This window comes from Empidonax traillii, unplaced genomic scaffold, assembly GCF_003031625.1.
Source record: "Empidonax traillii isolate 1590-97213 ecotype Southwest subspecies unplaced genomic scaffold, ASM303162v1 scaffold666:size787383, whole genome shotgun sequence".
In the NCBI taxonomy this organism is placed as follows: domain Eukaryota; kingdom Metazoa; phylum Chordata; class Aves; order Passeriformes; family Tyrannidae; genus Empidonax; species Empidonax traillii.
The window spans coordinates 571,965-585,512 of NW_020955859.1; positions in this window are offsets into that span (position 1 = coordinate 571,965).

Genomic DNA, 13,548 nt, shown 5'->3' on the forward strand with positions numbered 1-13,548 from the left:
ATTTTTTAAAATCAAGTAGATGGCGTTGATGTGAAAAATGCACATAATGCTGGAGAGAAAGCATATTTCCTGGGTTTTATGGGACCCACATTACTCATACTGATCCACTTGTACAAAAATAGAGAATTCTCATTTCTGGAGTTGAAAAATTCTGAGTTTCTGTGTCATCAGTCCTAGGATGTGTCAGTTCCCTGTGTACAGGGAAAGGAGTTGTACTGTGATCAGCTAGTCCTAGTTGTGTCTGAAGACCTCAAATCAGGTTACCTGATTTCATTGATATGCCTTTCAGTTTCACATACCTGTTTGTCTCAGTCTCCCTAGATGACAAAAGACAGAAGCACACTGAAAAAACCATGAAATATTCATAGGAGGAAGAATTCCAGAAACAAACAAATAAACAAACAAACAAACAAATATGGACTATGGTGCTTAAGTTCCACGTTCTGATCAAATTCCACACACATCACACTGAAAGCATTAAACACCATGGCTTCTTGAAACTCTGTGCCCTTTTAACTTTTAAGTCAGAAGGGTTTTATTAGATCCTTCATAAATGCTTAAAGTCTATAAAAATTTATATGAAAGAGTGGGAAAAGATGTCATGAGAAAGACCTGTGAAGTACATTGGCTTTGTTGTGAATTTTTATAGAATGCTATACTTAAGAAAACCAGTGCATTTCTGCATTATAGGGGAACTGAAGAAATGGAAGAAATTTTTACAAGTAGTCTGATGTCCAAACTTTGTAGTGTGAGGTAAGTTTCTTTTTTATCTTCTTACTTCAGTATCCAAAATTATAAAGCATAGTTGTTAGAGAAATCAGCAGATAAACTATTTTCTTAAAGACACTGTGAGTGAGAACAATACATAAATATGTGGAATGGAGAAGATAGAATAATAGTACTACTATTGAAAATTCCATTGTTACTTAAACGCTTTTAGCTGTATTTCATATATTCATGCATCTTTGCAGGAAAGAAAGAGAATCATTGGCAAACCATTGGTAGTTCCTTAGAGATGCAAGGTACACCTTTTATGTTCTGAACAGTTGGGACTGAACATCTAATAAAAAGAAAACCAGGGAGAACACCTTATTAGTGTGATGGTTTTTGGGGACTTAAATGGAATGTGTTAGAGTGTTTTAGTATGCTTAGGCATCCTAAATTTTCATATAAGGGAGGTTTTCTGTGCCAGTGCCACAATCTTGTGTGAGTTTACAAAGGCTGCCTCATGGATCCTGTGTGACTTTCAGCATTTAACAGTGCAGGACCAAAGTACATTTGTGGACCATGTGTTGGAAATGCCTGTAACTTCCTAGCTGAGTATCTTGGAAATCAGCTCTCAGCTGGAAAACTGGAACTAAAGAAGGCTAAGGACAAGAGATTAGCCAGAAGTGGGAACTGGGAGAAGCAACTATGAAGCAACTGTGATATTTTTGGAGAAATAATCTATGCACAAGGGAATGTACAGAAGAAAGCAAGGAAGGCAATATCATGAATATAAAAGAGAAACTGATAGAGAATGTAACTAATAAAATAGTAATGTAACAAGGGACGCTGAATTATAGCAAAGTGAAGTTTGATTTTGTTTTGCTGACCATTTGAAGTAATGTAAATTTTTCTTTTCAGTGTAGTTTGGTTCCCCGTGCTTTGGTTTGGTGATGGGTTGCGGGTTTTATTGTTTGTTTATTTGTTTTGTTATTTTTTGTTTGATTGGTTTTGTTACATTTGGGGAGATGTTTGTTTTGTTTTGTTTTTCCTCAAGACATAAAGTCTAGGGCACAGCTGAGATGTCTCTGGAACTTATCTGGGCTCTGACCATCTCAGTATGATGCATAGTATGATGCATAGCTCTCCATTGCTCCAAGAGGAATCCATTCACATATTAACTGTGCCTGGAAGAAACTGTGACCCAATCGTGAGGTAGAACAGCAGTTAGTTTCTTTACACTCTCATTATTTGTCATTATGGAATATGTTTTCCTGCCTGCTGGACTGTGATACTGACTGTATCGCATTTCCTTTCACACACTTGTGTGAAAATATTCGAAGAGTTGCAATTGTGTCTTAAGCCTGAAAGTTCATTGAGGCGTGTACTGGTAGTGAAAGCTGAATATATTTGGAACATTAGAAGAACTGAAACCCCATTGTGGTCTAGCAGGCTGCCTGTGCAGCGTTGGGTACTGGAGCCTGACCCTGTGACAGCCTTTGGCATGGAGCAGTAGATTTAGGAATGCAGCTGCTGAGGAATTCAGTGAGCAAGTAAGCTGAAAAAAACAAGTCAGGATTCTGTTGACTTTATTTCTGAGGAACCTCATCAGAATCAAGCCATCACCATAGAATATTGAACTGGAAAACACCAGTAAAAACATACCTCCAAATTTTCCGACTCTAAAAATCGGAATTTTAGTGATGTTGTGTTGTTGTTACCAAAAAAATGATTAAGGAAGATTAATGACCAGCAGTTTATACATTACTGTCAAGGCTGATTTTCTGAGCTCTCTGCAAAGGATCGCTTTAATTTTCCTTCTTTCTTTTTTTTTTTTTTCCCCCTGCAAAGTTTGTCAGGCATAAAATTGAAACATGGAAGGAAGTGTGTTCTTTTTCCTCAAAATCCAGAACTGCATTTTCTTCAGGTGGTACCAGCTTCCTTGGGATGAGTTCATTCCAGTGCCCTAGATACTGAGGATTAAAATATTTGGGTGGACTAATAATACCATGAATAGAAACCATAGATATAAGTTTAGCTGTTGTATCAGTATACACATGGCAGATATAAGTCTAGGTGTCTATTTAGATCCGTTAGATATAGTTAGAAATACATATATATATATATATACACACCATTATGGCAAAATCCTTGATCTAAATAAGAATATTAAAAACGATAGTAAATCTTTAATTCTACCTACCTATTCTTTCTGTTCTATAAGGCTTCCACTAGATTTCAAAATGGAAAAAGCAAGAAGAAGGAACCTTTTGGACATAATTTCTTCACAGAATTTGGGACATTAAGACTAAACTGTATAATGTTAAGAAATTTATAATTCATCAGGCTTGCCTTCATTCCAATAGATCCTACAAATTTTAATGATACAAGTGTAAAACAGTCCTCCTAGGTACTATGCACATAAAATCCAATTGTGAACACTTAGCACGAAACACATGATTCATGAGTGCCACAGGCAAGGGAACACCAATTAGGCAAACTGTGTTCCAGATGGTGCATTCTCTGATTTTGGATAATTGCTTGAAATGATACATGTAAAAAAAAATAAAGTGGAAACCTTGCTGCAGTCTAAATATATTATCTAAAATGCAAAGGACCGTAGCAATTTTCCTGGGCTTTGGTTTTAGAAAGCCCAGGCAATGAACTGACTAAATTCATGATACTGAAGCACTCATGGCAAATGCACGGTAGAAACAAGTTATTTCACAGCTCTACTTAAAAGGAGCAACTCAGTAGCAATTACACAAAACTTTGAAATGGCCTGAATGTGAAAGAAGCATTATATGTCTCTGGTGTGCTTCATCATAACAGGATTATAAGACTACAAGGATATGCATCTCTTTTAGTACTCCGAGAGAGGCTCTTCTTCTTCACTTTGACCACTCAGAGATGTGAAGTGATACTGTCTCTAGGTGTGGATTTGAAATGTCCTCTGCTAGAATAAGTATAGTGCAAAGATCAAACAGCACAGTGTCATTTTTCCCCGTCATTTCTCAGTTTACTGGCTCTGACAGCAAGGCATGTCAGGTGTGAATGTGCATTGTGGAATTTGTCATTTGTTGCCTGAAAATTCTTACAGCCCTTGGTTCCTTAACATAAAACCAGAGAAATGTTTAGAAACTCTTACAGAAGCAAAGAAAGGGAAGAAACCCACTGGATAAGAAACAGTCATTAACTGCTTATATTGATGATATTCTTTAATGGACAGAGGGAGAAAAAAAGTAATTTTTTTTTCCTCCTTACTCAGATTCTGTGTGTTGAAATAGCATCTGCAGAAGCCTTTCAGTGCTGTGAACACCACTGCATTTAGGCTGGCTCTGTGTGGTCTTTTCACTTGAAATGTGCTGAACTTTGGCAAGGGAGAGAGGTTCAAGGCCAGGCTAAATTTCTACGTCTGCAGGGATATCATGGTGTCTACATTTGATGGAAGTAGCAATGCTACTGTTCTCTCTGCTGAAGGAGGGAACAGAATTTTGTCTTCACAAACTTCTGCAATGGTCAGTTCTTTGGGCTGATGCTAGGAAATGGATTTTCTTCTTTCTGTCTCGCTAGGCATAAGTAATCTGAGTGCTTCTCTTGTTTTCCTTGTCTGACAACTTTGAAGTAAAAGTGTAAAAACAGAGCTGCACAATACAGTACAAAATGACCAATGTTCTCATTTTTGTCACTGGAAGTATTTTTCACAGTGAACCAGTCTTTCCATGATACATATCGGTTGGAATATCTCTCACACTACCCAGTTTAGAAGTGAGGTTTGATTTTCAGAGTGTACACCGCTTGGAAAACAAATCACAATGTTTCAACAGAGATACCTTTTTTCATTCTGTAGAGTTGTCTGAGTAAATCCTGTCAGTGCATGGATGGCAGCGAGGGCAAGTCAACAAGCCATGTGCTCATTTCCCACTTCCTTTTTCTCCTGTTTTGTTTTTGTTTTGATGAGAAAACAGATGGAATATTATTTTCAGCTTTATTCATTGGAATATGGATGTTCCTGTAAACATAAATCAGTGGGCCAAACTGCCCATAGGCAAAGTGCCATGGGAATGTTCTCTGACAGTATGATACAACTGACATACAGAAAAGTGCTTGTGACTGGCACCCAGGGTATAGAGAACTAGTATATAGCAAGCCTGTATAAGCCCAGACTTAAAGCTTGATGCTGACATTTGCTAGCATTGTAGAAGGAAGATGCCATATAAATGGGGAACAAATCTAAGATGGGGACAAAAGATACATCATGTGGCACAAGGAACCAGTGCTAAAAGAAATGATCTAAAGCTATTAGCTCTGTCACGCCTATACTATATAACAACGAAAGTTGTTCCCAATTAGGAAGACTTCAACTGAACTAAGCACTCTGTTGTGAGCTTCCTTTTTTGTCAGCTCTGACTCGTGCTCTAAATGTTTTTGTTTGATGTGTTTTAGTTTTTTATTTGGAGAGAGAGTGAAAAATCAAATCCAATCCACTGTCTGCATGTTACTCATGGTTTTGTAGACCTTAGTCGTGGGGTTTTTGATCTAAAGCGCCTTAGTCTTTAGTATTGCTCCATGACATTATTGTAATTTCCAATTCTATATAATTTTTTTCACAATACATAGCCAAGACATTTACAGTGTATTCAAGCTGGTGCAAAGCATTAATTGTACAATGGCAGTTACATTTTATTTTTATATTCCTATCCATAATTAATATTCTCATGTTGCTTTTCTGATTGCTATTGAACAGTAAGCTGAAATTTGCAGATAATAGTCAATTATAACCTTAATATTTAATTTCTTTAGGGGTAATGTTCATTGTAGCTCCTGTTATTTTATTCATGGGATTAGGACACTTTTACATAATGTGTGTCAAATATACAGTTACCAGCACTGAATTTAGCTGTCTGTATTGTATAAGGCTTATCTTCAATTTTTGAAACTGTTTTCTACTCAAAATAGCTTAATATTCTTGGTAACTTTGGCACGTTGATATTCAACTTCTTTCCTCCTGCGCCCAGATCTTGTATGAAAGCTATAGATTTTCCTCTTTTCTCCACTGTGACTCTGTTCTCTGAGTTTTAGCCATGTAATTTTCAGTGCATACACCTTCTCTTTTATTTCATGGATACTTAGATTCCTTAGCATCTATTGTTAAAGGAACTTGGCAAAAGCCATTTAGATGAACTTGGTGACTGTCAGTCAGACTGCTTGTTATTTCTTCCTTTGCATGAGACTACTCATCCAAAGGCATTTGGGAAGGTGAATTAGATCATGTGGGAGTTTTGTGAGCAACGTCAAATGTATCGATCCTATTTTCAGGATTTGAATATTGTTATGTTGCTATATAGGACTGTGGTATGTGAATATAAACTAAATCTTGGTGTTGATTCTGGAAGTCTCATCTCTAAATCCTGAAAATGGTAGGCTCGTTGTTGAAAACAAAGGAGTGAGAGGTAGTGCCAACTCCGGCTTTTTCTGTTTGTTGAGTTGTTGTTGTTTCTAATTGGAGGTGTCAGGATGAGATCAGCTTCATCTTTACAAAATATTTACACCTAAAAATTTGCAAGTCCTAATGACTGTAGTTAATTGATGTACTTTTGGGCTCAGTGCTGTGACTGATGGTGTATGGGAAGTCCTTTGTTCCAACAGGAGATCTCAGTGCAGCTTACCTTCAACAACCACAAGGCTTCCAGAAATTCAGAGGAAGGTACAGAGTATGCAGGCTTTATGAGATTTTGATTAAAAGAGTAAATGTGGGTTTTTTTGTACTCTATTACAGACTTGTGGTTGAAGACACTTAGACAAGCCTTATGATTTCACTTTTTTTCTCCTAATACCAGTATGTCTGACAAATGGTTACAAACTTGTACAAGTAGAGGAAGCGCTATAGAAGCGAAATTGCAAACCTACTTCAGTACAAATTTTTAAATATTGGGTAATACACATTATAAATAATGGTGATATATTTTTAGTATATTACTTGGGGTAGATTTAGGTTGGCCCAGATAAAGTTTACTTCATTTTGTCTTTCAGTATCCTTTTTGACTAATGTTAATGCTGATCAGTCTCAGCACAAACCAGTATGCACATATTGTTATTAGCAATAATATCTATTGAAATGAAGGGTGTGGAGGGCTGAAAATGAAGTTCTGAAGTAAAGGCTCACTATCAGGAAAAATGAGAAGTTTAATTTCACTTTTCCTCTCTTGTTTGTGGTAACCTAAAAAAGTATCACTAAACATCGGTCCAGGCAGCAGTGTTGGACAGAAGTACCAGACATTGTAGAAACACGTTATAGTTCACTCTTTTTTGTGGTTTTGGGTTGGTATTATTAACAGATCTGTTCTGAATGTTACCTTTCACCTGTTTATCAATAGTTTAATTTATCCCAGTGTTTTCCTGAATATTGAACTTAAGCCATTTGTCTTACATTTCTGTCCTTATTTTCTCATTTTGTAAAAGTACCTTTCCTCTTTGCCATGACTAATGGCTTTGAGATTTCATTGGTAGTTTGATATAGTACTTTAAAATGAGGCCTGTCATACCCAGTCCCTCTGAAAACGTCTAATTTATCTATATTTGCTTCAACCTGTTCTTTTCTTATCTAGTACTTACCCCTTAAATACAGGTGTGAACAGTGATAGCAAGTAAATCATAGCTGACTTGTTAATGTAGATTGACAAACACGAGGCAATAAATACTCTTAATTTTTAAAGTGGGTTAGGAGTTTGGTTTTAAAATGGATTAACAGCCTAAATTTAACCTCAGTTAATCCAGAAGATATTTAATGAAGCTAAAAACTGGTCAGTAAATAACCTAAATCATATAACTTCTATTGCCTTTATATCACAATTCGCTTAACTTAACAAAGGAATTATGTACCAGTCTCTAGCACTTATTCAGACCTCACATGTAAGCTCAGTTTGAGAGCTACTACTTTTCTGCAATCTCAGTAGTAATGCTGTTTGGGTTTTTTTAATCAGTTGAATCAAATAAGTTACACTTTTCATTTTGTAAGCAGGTATTCCTCTTTCTGTATCCCTGGAATGGTTTTAGAGTGCTTCTTTGTAGTATACCAGGATTTGAAACATATGACTTTGTCAGCGTGAAACTGAGTTTTTTTCCTATCCTGAATCTTGCATTAATGTTCTCTGCAGATAACATTATAAAGGGACAAAAGGTCCTGCCCTTTTGATTTATTACAATTGTACTGCCATTTTACTATCCTTCCTTAAAAGGTATAAGTATCTACACCAGGTAATAAGCTCTGGAGAATCAAAGTCTGTCTCTTCCTCTTAATCACATTCCAGTCTTTCTGTTCCCTTGTATTCGTATCTTGCCTGGAAGAATAAGTTACATTAACTTTGCTAACTTTAGAAACTTCTGTCTTAATTAGGGGCAGGGTTGTTAACATTCCCAGTTAGATATAAGAAATCCTTATATAATTCAGCTTAATTTATTTTCCAAGCAATTTAAGAAAAGTCTATGAAAGTAACACTGCAACTTAAGTAGTATCCACAAAATATGCTTACACTAGTTTCAAATGCTTAATGAATACAGGTTCTTCAAAGACTGCAAGACTTCTGAACTCTTTCCTTGGCACTTGATCAGGGTTGGATGATCTGAAAAAGAGGTGCCATTTATAGCTGTGCAAAACTTGATGGGTTTATAATTTTTTTTAAAAGGCTTTAATCTGCTTTCCTTTGTGTTCATTGAATTTTGGTTTGTGCTTGCATTCAGCTGGATCCCAGAACTCCAAGCAAAATACCGGTTTCACCCAATTTCACACTGCAGCCTTGCAAAACCCACAAATTCTGACTGGTTTTGATGTGAAACCATAACATATGTTGGCCCAAGTTCATACAAAAAGTATGTGAACTTTTCAGTTAATGTCGGCTGGGTTCCCAGTTTGTAATGAAACATTAAACCAAGCAGGTTTTTTTACATAGTTTTGTATTTGTTGTGCATGTTTCTTTTAGAACCAATGTCAAAACATTTCTGATACCTTAAAAGCAAGCCTGTTCTTTTATATTTTTCAGTGTGTAATTGCTTTTTTTCAATAGAAAGTGGAGAAGAAATGATGAGCTGAAGCCCTTTGAAGGGGAACTGAAGCCAAAACTTCTCCTAATCAGCTACTGTAGATCAGAATCTCATACTCTCTTTCCTCATCGGTCCATTTTATTCAGCATTAGTATTTGTTAATGATACCATAGCAAAGAGAAGTAGGGCCCTGGATATTCTACTGTGGTTTTGGTTCAGCTGTTAGCTAGGTCATATCCCACTCACTGTTGGTTCAAGATTTTAATGGGACAGTTATAAATTCCTATTTGTTTTGGGTCCAGTATATCAGTAACTAAAATTTTCTTTCTATTATTATAAATGTTATGATTATTAATCCTGGATGGAGAATTATTTTTATGGAGGATGGGCATATTTCCTTTTATGGAGAAGGTAGTGAAACAGAGGACTTTGATTTAATCGCTATTTTGTGATCCAAACAGTGTGAGATCTTGCATATAATTTCTAAGTATGGCAATAGCTACAGATATTTTAATCAGTTAAAAGATACGATCCCATTATATGTAGAAAAAACTATTCTAAGAAGATATTCAGTTGTAGAATCATTGTCTACATGGCTCTCTCATTTTTTTTCAGGTACTGAGATCTACAAAGGTTCAACTGATTGTGAAATACATTGTTGTTTCTGTTATTTGCTTTTAAATCTATGGCAGTATTACATTCCAACCTAGTTACTTATGTCCAGACCTGAAAAGCAGTCAAAAGTGGGGAATGGGTTACATTCAATTAATCATAGGTATCCATGGAAGCCAGTGCTGTAAAGAGCAGTGAGTGCACTTTGGGAAAGAAGACATTTGCTACAGCAGCTGTATTCCATGCCAAGACCTGTAGCAAGACAGAACCAGCGGGGAGCTATGGGGTGCCATAGATATGATGCTTTGTCTTGCTGGACATCTCAAGCTTCATAGGATGGCATGAGAAATATTTCTAGAAATCTTGAGTTTATGTAGTCAGGGAAATGCAGAAATGTCCGAAATTAATTTAATAGGGGATATATAATTTGAGGACTCTTATTTTACTTAGTATGCAGGAAACGCTTCTCATTGTTTCCATTCTATTTTTGTCTCAGGTTTAGATGGTGCTCTGCTTGGGGAGGAGGAAACCTTGGTATCTCATTTCAGCTGTTCTAAGTAAAAAGGACCTGTTACGTGCTCACACATCAATATTTAGTCATGTAGTAACACTGTTGCCAAATTCAGCAAAACAAGAAATGAACTTAAAAGCCCACAACAGTGATCTCTAATGGTTTGAAACAAGCAATGGTGAAACCTGCTTATGTTTTAAGTCTCTTAAAAAGTAAGTCAGCACTGATGTCTTGTATCTCCACTGGCTACAGTGAAAAGGGCTTTTAAAATAGTTTTCTGAGCCTTGTCCTTTGCTCAGATTTTTTTATCTCCTGTACTATATACTGTATGGAATTGCTTGTGACTTGGTTAACATGAAAGACTAACTTAATATTAGTTTTTTTCTGAAAAAACATGCTCTTTGCTGAATGATACAGTAGGCTATCTCATAATAGGACTATATAATAATGATTTCAAAGGCTTTACTTAAGAAGAAAAAGTTACTCTTGGTTGTCATACTTTTTCAGGAAAATATACTGTGTTTATGTGTGCTATGGAAAAAAATGGCATTTCTGCTGCACTCTGGATCAGGTGTCAAATGTGTGAAAACAACATTGATTCTGTCATTAGAGTTAGATTTGCTGGATCCAAGTACATAGATATATGGACTAAGTTATAAAACTCTTTATTTTTGGCATGTCAGTATGGGTTTGTCATAGCCAAACCTAATCTGAAACAGTCTGATATTCCTGTTGTGTGAGGAGCACCAAAGAAATGAGTGCTATCTGTGTCCCTGTCTCTGTCGTCAAAGAGCTTTGTGACCTTGGGCAAGTCACCTCATTTGTGTGTTAGTTTCCACATTTATAACAAGAGAATCATGTTACTGAGAAGTCTGTATAGAGGTCTCTTTTGGAAAGCACACTTAGAGCTAAATCACTGTTGTTACTGGCTGTAAGAGGTGAGAGTTTCAATTGTGAACTCTATTTATTATATAGCAATTGAGTTTGGAGTAGAGTGTGGTTGTGAGCTGTAAAGAACATCTAGCATCTATTTTTCCTCCTCTACCAGAAGGTGCGATTTCATATCCATGCCCTTTTCTGATGAATGCGAAGATTACTCTGTAGTGCCATTCATGAGGATAACTTACACAGGTTTTGGTTGCTTACAGTAATTCTTTAGGTAATACTAAAGTCTTTTGCTTCACTTTTACTAAACTTTTCAGTGTTACCAGTTGAGTCTGTCTATAAGAACATTTTGCTCTAATTGGACTCTCATTCCTGTATGTCATCATTTACATATATATTTAGGTTATCACAAGAGTGTGCATAAGAATGCTGACCCTACCCCAGGTTTGATGTATAAAGAGTTTAAATACTGTTTTTAATAGGTGACATCTAACTTCTAATCCTAGGATATTGTTTACAGTGAGCTGAATTCCACCTAACTATTAGTATATTGTAAACAATTATAACAGTAATCAAAGGTGTTCTCCTTGGACATTACTTTGCTCCTGCAGAGAGGAACAATGTAGAAGAAAGGAAACATTACATTTTTCATTTGCTAAGGTGAAATGAAAGCTAGCTCCAGCTCCACTGCATCAAAAAAAATATCGTTTTGTTTTGATGAAGTTCAGATTGAATTCCAGGAATTTCCTATTCCTTCTTTGACCTGAGTTTTAGAAGGAGGGCAAAGGAGAATGGAAGTAGCAAAGTACTCATCTATATCAGCATCATCAAAATATGGGTTTGCTTCTGCTAACTGACTAAGTCCACTAGCTCTTTATCAGGCCTGTGGCAACCATGGTTTTTTTACACTTCTTGTGAGTGCATCTTTCAGCACTCTCCCAGTAGCATTTGCTGCACAGGAAAGCCCTAGAGAAAGTTCCTTCCTGCATTATTTCTTGCTGCTCAAATGCCATTGTCAAGGGGAGGCCTGAAGGTTCCTCTACTCATGCCACTTACTTTTGATACAACTCCTCAGCCTTTTATGTGAGAAATATTCTATAAGCTGCTCAGAATGACTTCTGCAAGGGGTAGAGCCAGAGGTAAACTCCATCCCTTCCAAAGCTACACTCTTCTTTTCCTGTAGTGGCATGCTAGAATGCATGCAAAGCAGACTTTGCCCTTCGGAGGCTGAACAGAATTGTTGTGCTTACCCTGTACTGTGTACGATGGACCATGTTCTCAGCTTCCCTTTCTGTTGTAGCTGTGTTCCCTTGATAAACATGTACAGTTTGGGGATTTTTTTTTGTGTTGATTTTTTTTTTGTTTGTTTGTCTTTTGTTTTGGGGTGTTTGTTTTGTTTTGTTTTTATTTTTTTATTATTATTATTTTTTAACTTCTTTGGTGCTCTCGTTAGCTAGATGCAGCTTCCATAGATACATTTTTTTAAAGGCAGCCTGATCATTCTACTCTATATAGCATGTGAACAAATCAAAAACAAGTTTAATGATAATTATATCATCTGTAGTAGAACCTAATAATTATTATTATTCTGATGTTGGTAAATGGAACTCTTCAGTTAGCTGATAAAATGTAGTATGATTTGGATATGCAATAAAATATCAGAAAAAATCACAGCATACCTTCAATGTGTACTTTAATGTAACACAACTCTAGTATGATGATTAGTTTTCTTGCGATTGCTACTGGCTGGAGCAATGTAGGGTAATTAAATAACTAAACTATAACCAATCTGAAGGAGGTAATACTGAGTTATCTTGCAATAATATAAACCAAAACCAGTCATGCTGAGAAACTAATAGGCCAAACCAAAAATGATAATCTGCTACTAATTAAGATGACGTGGAGAGATACAATTGAAAACTAATTGCTAATGGATTATTCTTTTTTTGTTCTTTATAAAGGTCTTGATGCAGTTCATTACAACAGTGATTTTGTTTTTGAATGTTTACTTGCATTTTTTTAACATCCGGTATTAAAGAAGAGAATTTAAATCTGGTGCAACATGATACTTCATTTATTTCATGCCAGATTTAATTGCACATGCATGACAGTTATGGGATTAAAGCTTTGCTAATGAGTTGGACAATATGTTGAATTTACTCACTTATTGGAAGTGATAAATTAAGTTTAGAATTCTCTTTGCCAGCTTTGCTAAGAACAGTAACTAATTAAAACTTGGCAGTAGAACCATGGGTGAAACATTGGCACGATATCAGTCAAAAGGCAATATAGAAGTATACTGCATGATAAAAGGTGGCATTGATTGCTTTTGCAATTAAGTCTTAATTCTCTGTTAGTTTTTATTGTTTTATTCAACTTGTTACTCTTAGTGAGATTAGTTATCATACTCATAATTTTCTGTAAAATAAAGACTCTCTAACTTATCCTCTATCATTGTAGAATACTTGAATGCATTTATTGGGACAGATGACCAGACTTCTTGTCCAATGGATGTTTTTCCATGGAGATAAAATATCTCCCAAATAGTGAATGACATGTCATAGCTTTTATCTTTTAGAGTGTTAGGGAGATTTTGATTCTATCAGTTCTATGAGAAAAAATTAAAGAAAAAGGGGAAAAAAGGAGAACTATTTCTTAAGGTGCACTGGGTATTTACTGCATTCAACTAAAATTTTTCAGGGCTATCCTCAAATATTGGTAGAGACAATATTGTTACCTAATATTGTAACATTGTTACCTGCCATTGACTGAAATTACTCTAAAACAGTTGTTTT